The sequence below is a fragment of the Mobula birostris genome, chromosome 1 (assembly GCF_030028105.1).
Source record: "Mobula birostris isolate sMobBir1 chromosome 1, sMobBir1.hap1, whole genome shotgun sequence".
Taxonomy (NCBI): domain Eukaryota; kingdom Metazoa; phylum Chordata; class Chondrichthyes; order Myliobatiformes; family Myliobatidae; genus Mobula; species Mobula birostris.
This window is the reverse complement of record NC_092370.1, coordinates 29813772-29826329: the sequence shown is the minus strand read 5'-3', so window position 1 is coordinate 29826329 and position 12558 is coordinate 29813772. Positions and strand designations below refer to the sequence as shown.

At 38.8% G+C, this 12558-nt stretch overlaps 1 protein-coding gene across 1 annotated transcript in view; it reads left to right on the top strand.

The window, feature by feature from the left end:
- The first annotated feature begins 7010 nt into the window (after positions 1-7010).
- Positions 7011-12558, top strand: part of zfhx4 (zinc finger homeobox 4) — a 282983-nt gene continuing 277435 nt past the window's right edge. The window contains exon 1 of the mRNA XM_072253378.1: positions 7011-7097. The gene's annotated coding sequence lies outside the window, so the exon portion shown is untranslated. The remainder of the gene's footprint in view (positions 7098-12558) is intronic.

Sequence of the window (12558 nt, the reverse complement as noted above, 5' to 3'; positions counted from 1 at the left end):
TGCACGAAAGTCCCAGGAGATCAGTAGTTTCTAAGATACTCATACTAACTCATCTGGCACCAACAATCATTCTACAGTTAAATTCATTTAAATCCCATTTCTTTTCCATTCTGATATTTAGTCTGAACAACAACTGAACCTATTGATGATGTCTGCATGCTTTTATGCATTGAGTTGCTGCCACAAGAGTGAGTGATTAGATACTTGTATTAATGAGCAGGTGTACAGGTGTACCTAATAAAGTGGCCACTGATTGTATAATATAAAATATTTTATGTACCACATGTAATGAGAGCTTTCAGGTTCTGTAGCTGGGAAAAAAAAACAATGCTGATGACTTCTCTTCACTAATTTTGGTTTGGCTAGGGTCCAGGTCTGGGTTGTTAAGTTGTAGCTAGTTATGAAGCACATGGCATCAAAAGGGAGGAAACCTTTTCACATGACTCTAACATTCAATGGCAGAAGTTTTGCTGTCAATTTTCTGGTGATCACCACGAACCAGAAATACAACTAGAATAACTACACAAACGCTGTGACTAATGGATGGGTCAGATGTTGGGTGTTCTGCAGTAAGTGGCCTGATTCTTGATTCTCAGGGGCTCCTACCTTCTAGAATGCACATCTGGAGAGTAATGGTTTGTTCAGATGACCGCAGGAGTAACAACAGTCCAGTTCTTCAGTTCTATCACTCTTTCACTATCTTTAAAGCTTTTCACTTTAGCAGCATCTCATCCATAAATGTACACTTCTATCTTGGGCAACAGTATGTCCTATTTCAAGACTACACTACAATATCTCAAATGGTACTTTCCAAACCTGCTACTTCCATGACTTAAAAGGGCAAAGACAACAACTATTCCCTTAAAGTTTTCCTCCAATTGATACACTATCTTTGCTTGGCATTTCACCGTTCCGTCAGTTTGGTTGGCTCCAAATTCAGAATGTCCTTATCTGACCGCCTTCTGGGACGAACTTCACAGCACAGGACAGGGGTCTTCCACAACACGCTACCATCTTCTCACGGTAACATGAAAGGAGAACAAAAAGAAACCTTACCAGATATTTGTAGCCTAAATGTGGTAAATGCAACAGCGGATACAAATTTGATTTGTGAAATAACTGTTAAAATAACTATTCATCCATTGCCTGTAGAGCAGAACATCATTGCAGGTTGTATAAAATAATAACAAATATTTACAGACGTGAATACCAGTCTGGAGCTAAAATGGTGCACAGGTGTTGCATTTATGTGATTTCTTGAACACTGTGGCTTGGATTACAATCTGTGTTCTGCAGTTGCAGCAAGTTCCTGGCTGGATTTGCAGGTTGATACTTCGCTCAGCGCAGAACTCGTGCCTTGATGGTTCCCTTGGCAGCGGTGACTGACCTATGTGTCAGTGGTTGATGCCAAGGGAACTATCAAAGCAATTAGTGAAGGGTGGCCTGAGAGGTGAGTTTGTGCAGGAAGGGGCAGTCTCTCCTCAAGCTTCCGGTAGCTCTGCCTGGATGGAAGGGGGAACAATACAGGGAGAGAGAGCATTGTAAGACAGAGAGATTGAAACCAAGTCAAGGGAAAAGATATGACTGAGGGAGCTACCTAAAGAAATGTTGTGGGGGGGGAGGTGAAGGTAAGGGGAGAAATGCAGAGAGAATGTGAGCAAATGCTCGAAGAAAATTATAATAAGAGAGAAAGAAAATTGTCAATTTACTTTTAAGGTGAAAGAGAAGTGAGTGCAGTGTAAAGATGGGTAAGATTCATGAAGCAAAAAAAATAATAGAACCACAAAAATGCAGTGAGAAGCTAAGAGCAAACATAAAGTAGAGGAAAATAGAAAGATGATGACAGAATAGGCAGAAAAATGGGAAAATGAAAAAAATACACAAAAGAGAAATGTGTGCATCTGAGTGTTGTGCGGCTGTTGGGGGGGGTGGGGAGGAACCAATAAAGGAGGTGAGAATATGGAAGTTGAAAGACGGGAATTACAAATGGAGAGATAGAGAAACTGCAGAAATGATCAGTATGCTGGGAAAGTTTATGATAATGCATAACCAAAAAAAATGAGCACATACAGAAAGACATGATAAAATACAGACAGCCAGAAAAGATGAAGAATATAGACAAAAAGAATGGGGAAAAGCCAATGCTGAAGATCAGCACATGAGAGAGAGAAAAAAATAAAAGTAAAAGACAACTGGAACAGAAACTAAATGCTTAACAAGAAAGGCAAATTGGTGATTCAAGGGAGGGAAAGAGAAAGTGTAAATAATGCTGAGGTGGGAGGGGAATTCAATATTGGCAAAAAGATAGTATGAATACTCCAGGTGGTGGAATTAATACTTCATGGGGGAGAGGGGGAAGAACATGAATACAAAAATAATACAAAATAAGGAAAAGAGTTGGAGAAAGAAGACGTAGAAAGATGAAGGAAACATCAAAAGATAGCGAAAATCGTCTGACGGGTATAGAGGAAGTTCGAGGTTCTAAACTGGGGAAAATTGAAAATTACTATAAGTAGAGGAGAGATTTAAAAATACATAAAGATGTGCGAAGAGCAATATTGTAGTAAAATGTGATTAGCAGGTAAGGAAGAATGAAACCTGAGGGGGGAAATAAACTGATTTTTAAAAAAAAATTAGAAGACGCCAGGAAAGCTAACGGAAAGCGAATGAAATAAGAGTCCGGGAGAAGGAAGAAGAATATGAAAGAGTGTCAGAATGAAAGAAGAGAGGAGGTGGACAAAAAGGGAGACTGCTGGTTAAAACCCGCGCACACAAAAGATTGAGAAAAAGGGAAAGGCGAGAGTGAGAAAGATCAGAGAGGCAGCATTTCAGTCACCAAGTCAAGCGTTAAGGAGCGTGTACTTAAACATTTCCTAACCACTCAATTTTCATCGACCAACCACTGTATTTAGTATTCTCCCCTAGTCGGTACAAACACGCCTCACTAAGTACTTTAGAGGCAATTTCATCGATTTTCTCTAACAAATAAAAATAACGATTGTACAGCAACAGTTCGAATTTACATTGTCAGAATTTGATAGTCGCCATTTAGTGGAATTTTGAAGAAAAAAATGGAGACCTGAAACAATAGTGTATGGAACCTAACACAGACATGGCTAAAGCAGCGATTAGCTTGATCCTGCAAAGCAAATATAAATCTGAAATGTGTTTCCATTTCATCACAGAACATTGTTCAAAGATGTTTAGAGAGCGTTATTGACTTAAACAAACAAGGTGCTAAAATATCGTGGCAACAGTTTTTTTACACAAAAATAATTTATACCGCTGTACAAATTAAAATCTGCTATAAACATACGAGGTTATTATTCAATTGTGGATCTTATGACAAAAAACACGCAAACGAATAGAATGCGCTGTGCATTGTTTTCGTATACAATGCGAAAATGGTAATTTATTTCTATTTAATTCTGGAACGTTTTGAGGATGACAGAAGTGCAAAATCGAACGTTCAAAATATAGGTGTATGAAATATTTAAAATGGATATCATTAATTAAGACAAGATCATAAATACATGCCGTACTTGTGAAGTTTGTAATAAATGCAAGTTAATTATACTCCTTTGATCATTAGACTATGTGAAGTATTGTACTTGTTCTTTTTCACATGAAATAACCCCTTTTTCGTTGTGGGAGGAAATGTTTAGTTGTAAATGATATGTCACATTTAAACGCTTTGATAGATTTCCGTTTATCGAATCGATCCAGGACCAGATCAATCGGATAACGGTAGTGTTTTACATAGGCTACATCTAGTCCATATTACTCGATTAAAGATTATTTAACGATTTGCTGGTGAGAGGATTTAATTTGTTTTCTTTCGAAATCTCAGGAAATGTGGAGGTATGAGTTGTAAGGTACAAAAATGCTTTAAAGATTTCACAGATATAAACAAAAATATAGTTACATTAAATACAGAATGATCAATGCACTAATATATATCTGCTATGAATTAGACGCAGTTAAATACAAACCTTGGGTTCCATGCAGAATCGCGGGAAATATAGGCGTGAATTATTTGCGTTATAAAATATGATTGCGGAATATTAAATTAAAGTCAGATAACTCCGCATTCAGAGAGGCAGCACTCAGTCCCGAATTTATTTATCACATTTTTCTACTGGGCCTGCAGCGCTGGACACTTTGGGGATGTCAGCCTTCTAAATCCGTGGGCTTTTTGCAAACGTTTTTTTAGTTCGTTTTCAATGACGGTGGCCAAGAAAGAAGTGATCGATAAAATTCCTGAGGTAAAACCAATCTCAAGTTATATGTTTTTGTTCCTAACAAAAGTTGAACAGTTTGTGATTTGAAAATGTAACATTGTATTCTGCATATTATTGCACTTCCTTTTGCAATTGGTATTGGAATTGTCGGTGACAGAAAGTGAAATTTCTGCTGTGAAGAAATAGGAAATGGTGTATATATTTCTGTGTTTATAAACAATGGGCCGAACCCGGGAGGAGATGATGGTCAGCATGCTGTCAAAGTGATGACCTTTTAAGCCCCAGAGGGCGCCAGGCGTGTTCATCGTATACATTTCCCTTCAACAGACAGAGAGAAAAAAAAGATCTGCTACATTGTGTACAAAATAAATCCCTAAAATCAAATTACAAAGACCTATAGAATAAAGGATTGATAGACCGGGAGATAAAACACAGGTAATGCACGAACTACTTTTTTAACGTGTTAAAATTGTATCTAAAAATAATGATTATCAGTTTGTATAACACTTTATTTTTAGAAAGCAATGTTATAAGAATGCTTTCATTCAAACCGAGTTAGTGGATTGGATCGTGGAATGTGGGTGAGAAACTTGAACTGTGCGTTTTATACATGAGAATGGTTTAGTTTTAAATTGATTTGAAACGTGCAACGTTATTGTGGCCGTGGCTACATTAGAAAAATACGCTTATTATTGCAAAAGTTTTGGCGCTTCTCGGGCGATTTACTACTTTTCGTAGATTGAGCAAAGTCTGGCAGGTTGAACCGTAACTTGGAGATTGTTGTTGGAAGTTCAAGCCGATCGATATATCTTTATTGTTGATATGGAAAATCGTTTCGTCTTAGCCAGGAATTCTTTGCTTTATCTATTGAATATAGGAAAATGTAGTTTTGTGCATTGTCCATAGCGCATCTACAGTGTATGACTTCTTTTCGGCTTTCGAATGAAGTACTAAGGTTTTGTCTTTTTTAAAAAAATACTTAACACAGCGCCTTTGGCAAATAGCCCCCGAGGGGGAGTGAGGGTTATCGAGGTGTCTCGAGCACGGGTCCCTAACATTTAAGCAGTACTGATGGGTTGATGTGGAGCTATCAGAGAGTCCCAGAGAGAGAAGCGATGTGATAGACAAGGGGAGAGATCAAGAGCAGAGTTGAGGGCTACTGGCGGCCACCGTACACAGAGACCCTGATAGAGACCTCTCACTACATTGCAACATAGAACTGAAAGAGGGAGGAATAGAGTGCGAAAGAAAGGGACAGAGAGAAACATGTGCTACCACAGTTCTGTTCTATCTCACTCAGTCTTATCATATCCTCTAGCCCAGCTCTGAATAAAGTGCCTTCGATTTTCCCCCAGATAAGTGGTGATCTCCTGATTTTCTCATAACGATTAACATCCTTAGTGTCTTATTCGATAGCGACTATTAAGGGTGAGGGACAGAAGGGAACAACACGAGAGGCAGGGGTTTGCCAGCTGTTCTGAACTATCTCAAACAAAATCAGCCCCCGCGACAACCACGCGTTATTTCAGTTTAAATACAATCAGGGATATAGACACAAACATTAAAATAGAGGAAAATTGTAATGTAGATTGCTGTTGCAAAGTCACGTCAGTAGATCAGATATCAGCGCAATCAATACAGGTAGTGTTCCGCTGAAAAGAAGCCATTAGTAAGGAAGCGACGAGCCTGGTTTTTGATTTTTAACCTTATTCGGTTCTTGGCTGTTACTTGCCCTTGCATTTTTTTTTGTTGATTCTTATTTCAGTGGAATAATTATATTTATTTAAAAATAAGCGAATTGAATATTTTTTTCAAAACGCCGTTTCGATTTGTTTTCTGTGTATTTTCCCTAGAAATTATGAAAGTAGCTTTTTATTTTTGTTTCCTCCTTTTAATAAAAAAAACTCCCGTCTTCAAGCGTGCGACTCGCAGTTTTTGTATATCGATTATTTTTAGCACCTTCCTCTACTTCCAGCGTCCAAAATGCTTATAATTGTATTTGCACAGCGGCTGCACGCACGTTCAGTTTTCTTTCAAAGAAAACAATCCCGGTGTTTAGTTAGGATCCCCCGGTGGAGAGACTTTTTTTTACGGTGTAGAGTAAATAATATGACTTTGTTTTGTTTCGTTTTGGTGAACCTGAGTTTGTGAGAATGAAATGTGTGCTTGTGTGTGACAGAGTATTAATGACTCCACGGCTCTAATTATGACCCCACCACAAATACATTTCACCCCCACACCCCCTTTCTCCTGCTTGGGTTAAATCAGAGGACGATTGTTAAACCCTGTGTGTGTGCGCGTGTGTATGTGCGTCTTTGTCTTTGTCCTGATGCGGGAATGTGTTATGTTGTGTCCTGTGTCTGTGTATATGTGTATGTATGTCTGTCTGACATTTTCTCTCTCTCCCCCCTCCCTCCCTCTCCCTCTCTGTGGCTCCGTGTGTGTCTGTGTGTCTGTTGTGGGTCAGGTTGATGACTTTTCCATTATCGCCCACCGTGGCTTCAACTTCAAAGCGTCAAGTCCAATCTTTTGAATGTTGATCACCTCGCTAATTACACCTTCCCGTCGTGCATCGGTAATGAAGACACATGCGCACTCAACTTAATCAGCCATTTTTTACAGGGCAAAATAATTAGCAGAATAAAGATATATCGGATTTTCATTTCCAGTTTCCCTTTTCCGTTTGCGGTCGCAGCGCCGGCGAGAGTGCTCACCCGGGCCGGCCCAAAGGACCCACTTTCTTCTGGCCTGGGATCCTTTTTTTAATTGTAAAAGCAATCGGGGCCAGTGGATGTGACAATAATTAATGTCATTATACAAAAAATAAAGAAGAAGAGGAGGCTGCGAGGGAAAATAGTAAGTTGCACTTTATTCAGCGGTAAGCCAGTATTATGTCGCAAACCCAAGGAGCCGCGTTATCGATTCGCACTCTTTATCATTGCAGACTTGGCTGGATGTCTCTCTCTCTCTCTCTCTCTCTCTCTCTCTCTCGCTCTCTCTCTCTCTCTGTCTCTCTCTCTCTCTCAAAACATAACAAAAATATTTATATAAACGCGATTTAAATAGGATCTCTCTCTCTCTCGCTCGCCTCGGAGAGAACGGGTACCTGGTGTTTACACAAGTGCGTTCGTGTGACTTTTGGGACGTGTAGATATACATCAGAGACAGAGCGGGCTGTCAGCTTGCCTCGCCTCCCTGTGAAACTATTTCCAGACATAACTTGCTCATTCTTTTGGGGGGCTGTGAGAAGCAGTTTGTAGTCCGAGAGGGACAGGCAGACAGACAAGAAAAGGTGACAAGACCCACACTTTTCCGTCCTCCAGCGCTGAACTGTTCACTTTATTCCTGCCGTCTTTCCAAACAAAAAGAGCAGATTTACAGTAGCAGTTTGAGCAAGCGGCGATATAGTTATATTATTAACAAAAACCCGTATAATCTGTACAAAGTAAATGTGGCATTTTTTTTTAAATCCACGGGCCATCTTTAGGACCCAGTCTTTAATTATAAGCATCTAAACAAAAAGAAAGCATTCGCTTTGGGAGGATCGTGCCCCAGTTTAAACACCAGTCAGTTCTCTTTGTTTTTGTTGATTTTACCTGGCAGTATGTGAGCCGGCTGCTGGACGGCTGAGAGAGCAGGCAGCTCGGGCGAATTGAACTCCTTCAGCCTGGGTCGGAAGGCAGCCGCAGCAGCAGGTTGTGGGTGTTTATTGCAGGCTGATGCTCTCGGGGTGATGAGAATCATGGTGGTGATGATGAAGAGCTTGAAGGCAGACACGCTCCCCTGGTCCCTGGATCAGCCTCTGTGTGTGTGTGTGTGTGTGTGTGTGTGTGTGTGTGTGTGTGTGTGTGTGTGTTGGATGTGTGTGTGTGTGTGTGTGTGTGTCGGTACGAGTGTGTGTGTGTGTGTGTGTCTGTGCGAGTATGTGTATGTATGTCTGTGCGAGTGTGTGTGTATGCGTGTGTATCTCCTGTGTCTGGCTGCTTCCACTCGCGGCTGCTCTTTCTGTCAAACGCCGAGCTAAACTCTTCCTCCCCAGTTTGATTCGCACATTATCCGTTTCGATTCATCCCTGTGTGCCTCTAAGTATCTTTTCTAACACAATTCGGAATTCCAGCCAGCTAAATCCGCGCCTCGGCTCCTTTTGCCTTAACTCCGCTGTGTTCTGTGCTTTTTTTGATTATTATTGAAGCTCGTATATAGTAGCCCTGCCTTTTCGTTCGGGGCAGACTTCTGCGATTGGGACACGACAGTGACACGGGGATCGATCGTTTAAACTCAGAGCAAACGCTGGGTATGTAACGCACTCTCTCCCCTTCATCATTCCAGTAGCAACTGTGGGCACCAACTAAAACAAATCCGACACGAAATCTAAGCTAAAAATAGAGAGCTCCACAAAGAGCATGGGTATAAGCAACGTCGACTGGAAACGTTTAATTTCCAAGATCCCGGAGAATTGTTCGTAATTTTTGATACGAAAAGCTCAATTACCTAAACCTATCACCATCAGAAATAAACACTTTCACTTTTTTCCTCTAATGTCTATAAAGGTCGAAAAGGAATCAAAATACATACAGCGGCTTAGACGGGCGAGTTGATCTGCGATACAATCATTTCTGTACTTCTAAAAGGAACATCCGATGGATTTTGCAGTGGCTGTAAATACTTATCTATATAGACACACGCACATATGGATTATGTATATGAACACAGGGACACGTATAGCGACAGAGGTATTTTGTGCGAATCGGTTTTTGTTTCCCGTCTCTTTTTTTTCTTGAACGACGAGACTGAGATTGTTTTTCAGTAACAGAACGGTGCCAAGTGCTAACATTTTAAATTCGTTTTCTACACTAATAGATACACTTTGGTTGATACAATATCCCTTTTGTTTTTTTTTGTCCGAAGTTTATTTAGTCAATGGCCTTAATAAAATCTTTCAGGCCGGTAACAATAGTGGCAAGTACAGTAGGTTAACTTATTAAACGTTGTTCATTTTGGAATGATTAAGAATGAGATTTGTATAGATTATTATCATGCAGTACTGTCATTGACGTTTGCGTGTTTCATCCACAATTAAATAGAACCTTATCCCTCAATTACGCAGTTGTGTTTTATAAAATAGTGCAAGATACGTCTCTTTTTTTTCAATAATTTTCTTTAATTTTGTATTGATATTTTGAAAACCTTATGCAGCAAAATGGCTAATCAAATCAGAGGGGCTGGGTGAATCAGTTCATATATCCCATAATATTCTCTTGGCACTTTAACCATAAGCTAAAACTTACACAGTGAAATTAGATTACCCACAATAACAATATTATAGCCTGCATTGGATGAAAGCAGAACTGAGGTGGCTTTGTTGATTGCAAGGGTTTAATGTTGCATTTCAGAATCTGATGTGGTTTAGTCTCCCTTCCATTAGCTGGAAAAACCCCTGAGGTTTTACAATTATTTCTTAAAGATAATACATTTAACATGGAATTGGTAGGCAGAGGAAAACTCATAAAGGCAAGAAGGAAAGCCCTTAATAACTCTTCAGATTCAGACACGTTCAGCAGTCAGATTGGTTCTGACTTCACCAAGGGTCGACAATGTGTCATTTCCATGAAGCCAAATTGCCCTCACCCTATATGATATTAATGTGCAAATCAATATTTCAGGGATTAAATTTCTCTTCTTCATTTTTTATGGTTTCTACCTCAATAAGTCTCAAGCCTATTAGAAAAGGCTTAGTGATTTAAAATCCTTCAGTGCAGAATGGGTAGTTGCAGCCTTTTATTTTAATCTCTTTCTTTTCCAAAGCTCGAAACACTGACGGTGACCCAAGGAATCTGGCAGACCCTGCCAGCACATGCTCAGTTGTGCCTTTGACCCGTGATTAGTTGAATGCCTGAGAAAGCCAGATTCAGATTATTGGTTGTTGCTTAAAATATTGTGTTAATCACATAACAATATACATTCTAAATCAATAATTCCACTTTCAGTTTAATGGCAGAAGCCCAATTACTTCGTTACCACTGAGGACAAATTATCTGCTAATTTGATGACAAACCCCTTACTTTTGAAAGTGTAGCATATAGTTCTTTTTAAAAATCTCTGACAAAAGAGAAAAACTCATAAAAATTAATAATCAAGTTACATATTGATTTTAAATTCAAACTTCAGCAACTTAGTTGATAGGCAAAAAGTATTTTTGATGTGACATATTTTCACATTATTAATATTTGCCTTCTATATTCTCCTTGTAACATATTTTTATTTCTGTAAGTTAACACCAATAAATGTTTGCTTACATGAAAGTGATGTCATCAAATTTATTAAGAATTACCAGTGTATCTGCTGGTCGCTATTGTTTGAGTCGAATCTATAAATAACCTGAATATAATTAGTGACGCTGGGTCTTCATATTTCAATCACCAAGTGAAGTCACTGTGATAGTTTACTGACAGGTAAAAGCTGGCATCATAGTGAAGACGCTGTAATGCAACATGAACATGTTGTTAATTTTGAAATATTTCAGCAGATATTGAAACAATCAGCAAACTTTGGTTATGTTTAGTAAACAAACATGCTTCCAAAAATACAAAAGAAAGTTTTGTAAACTCGAAATATTGGCTAAAACCTAACAGAGCATCATTGTCACTTTTAGAGATATGCTAGCATGTTGCAGTTAACATTGCTATTGCGTCAGTGCACTATTTATTTTCTGGAATTCTAGATAGAATGATACAATTGTAAAAAGAAAATCATTTGACAAAAATATTGTAGAGTCTAACCTAAGTCTTATTTATTGGGTATAACTGTGTGTGTGTGTGTGTGTGTGTGTGTGTGTGTGTGTGTGTGTGTTGTAGCTAAGTATACAGTAAACTTGAATGAGAAGCTCTTTATGGCAATGTAGGGAGCGAGTATACGCTGGTGTTGGAATGCAGTTATTGTTTCACTGGTGTAGTCAGTCGTATTCTTACTGCCGCTGGTCCGATGCTGAATGTGCAGGCCTCAACCCAGGAATCAGTGTCAATTTCAAGTGCCCCTGTCTCTCCTTCTCACAGCTCCTGTCTCTTTCTCTTTTATACATATGAACCTCTCAATTGAAAGGAAGCACACAGTCCGGTTTTTATATCAGAATGTGAGAAAATAGTAAAAGCAAAACTATTTAATGATTGCGAACCATCTGGATGAAGTTCAGATGCAGCTGCACCGATGTTCGTACACTTCAGAACATTTTTTCCTGTAAAACGTTCCTTCCTAAAAATGTGGAGCAGACTCGCTCAATTTAGTCTACAAAAAGAAATGCATATAAGAAAGGACAAAGGCTCCTTAATTCATGCAAGCTGTCCATTTTCCTAAAATTCCTTTCTCTTTTTGCTTTGAAAGGTTATATCCATTTCATATGCTCTGCTGTTTTGAAATGTGTGACTAGAATTATTTTGAACAAATTCACCATAAATAGTCTTTTTTATCATTATCAAAAATATTCACAAACTTGATCCAATTACAACCAATTACAATTAAGGACTCTTTTTGTATAATTTCTTGTGAGTTTTCCAGTAATTTGCAGTTAGGGAGTAGATAATTTTACTGTTTGGGTGTATTGTGGAGTCCACAAGCAGAAGTGTAACTGCTTGAATAATTACATAATGAATAATCAACACATGTTAATTATTGTGATACATTGCCTTATACAAGGGAAGCTGTGATCGGAGGTCAGAAATCTTGGCAGGTTGGTACAGTTCACATACCCACAACACCAGCAGCTCTTGTGGGTGGAAAGATAAGAAGCTAGTAGGCTTAATGTATTAAGTGTAGGGCCCTTCCGTTTAAGCCTCGGGGCAACTTCTTTTTTCGTTTGAGTTAAAATCCCTTCTTTTAGGGTTTAAAACTTGGATGGAGTTCAAGCTAAACAGCGTTTAGGGAAAGTGCATGTGAAAGGTACAACTTTCGTGTAATTAGATCTTAATTATATTAACATATGCAAATTGTTAATTTAGAGGCTTGTTGATTTGGCAGAGATTAGGCGAGCACAATTGCAGTATTGTTCTGGAGAAAATAATAGATTTTGAATTGGGTAGAGGAAACACATAACTAGCTATCTAATTTAACTCATGCCATGGTAAAATTTCATTAGTCACCATGGTAACTGGGTTAATTGTGCTGACTAATGTTCAGGGTTGCAGAGTATCCTAAAAGAAAGCCTTGTTTGCCTAATCCACCTTACAACGACACTTGTTTGTACATGTTTCCTTTGTATAGGAATTTGCATATGCAAACGAATAGTTTTTCTGTCTCATTTGTCATGGTTCTTCATTACCCATGA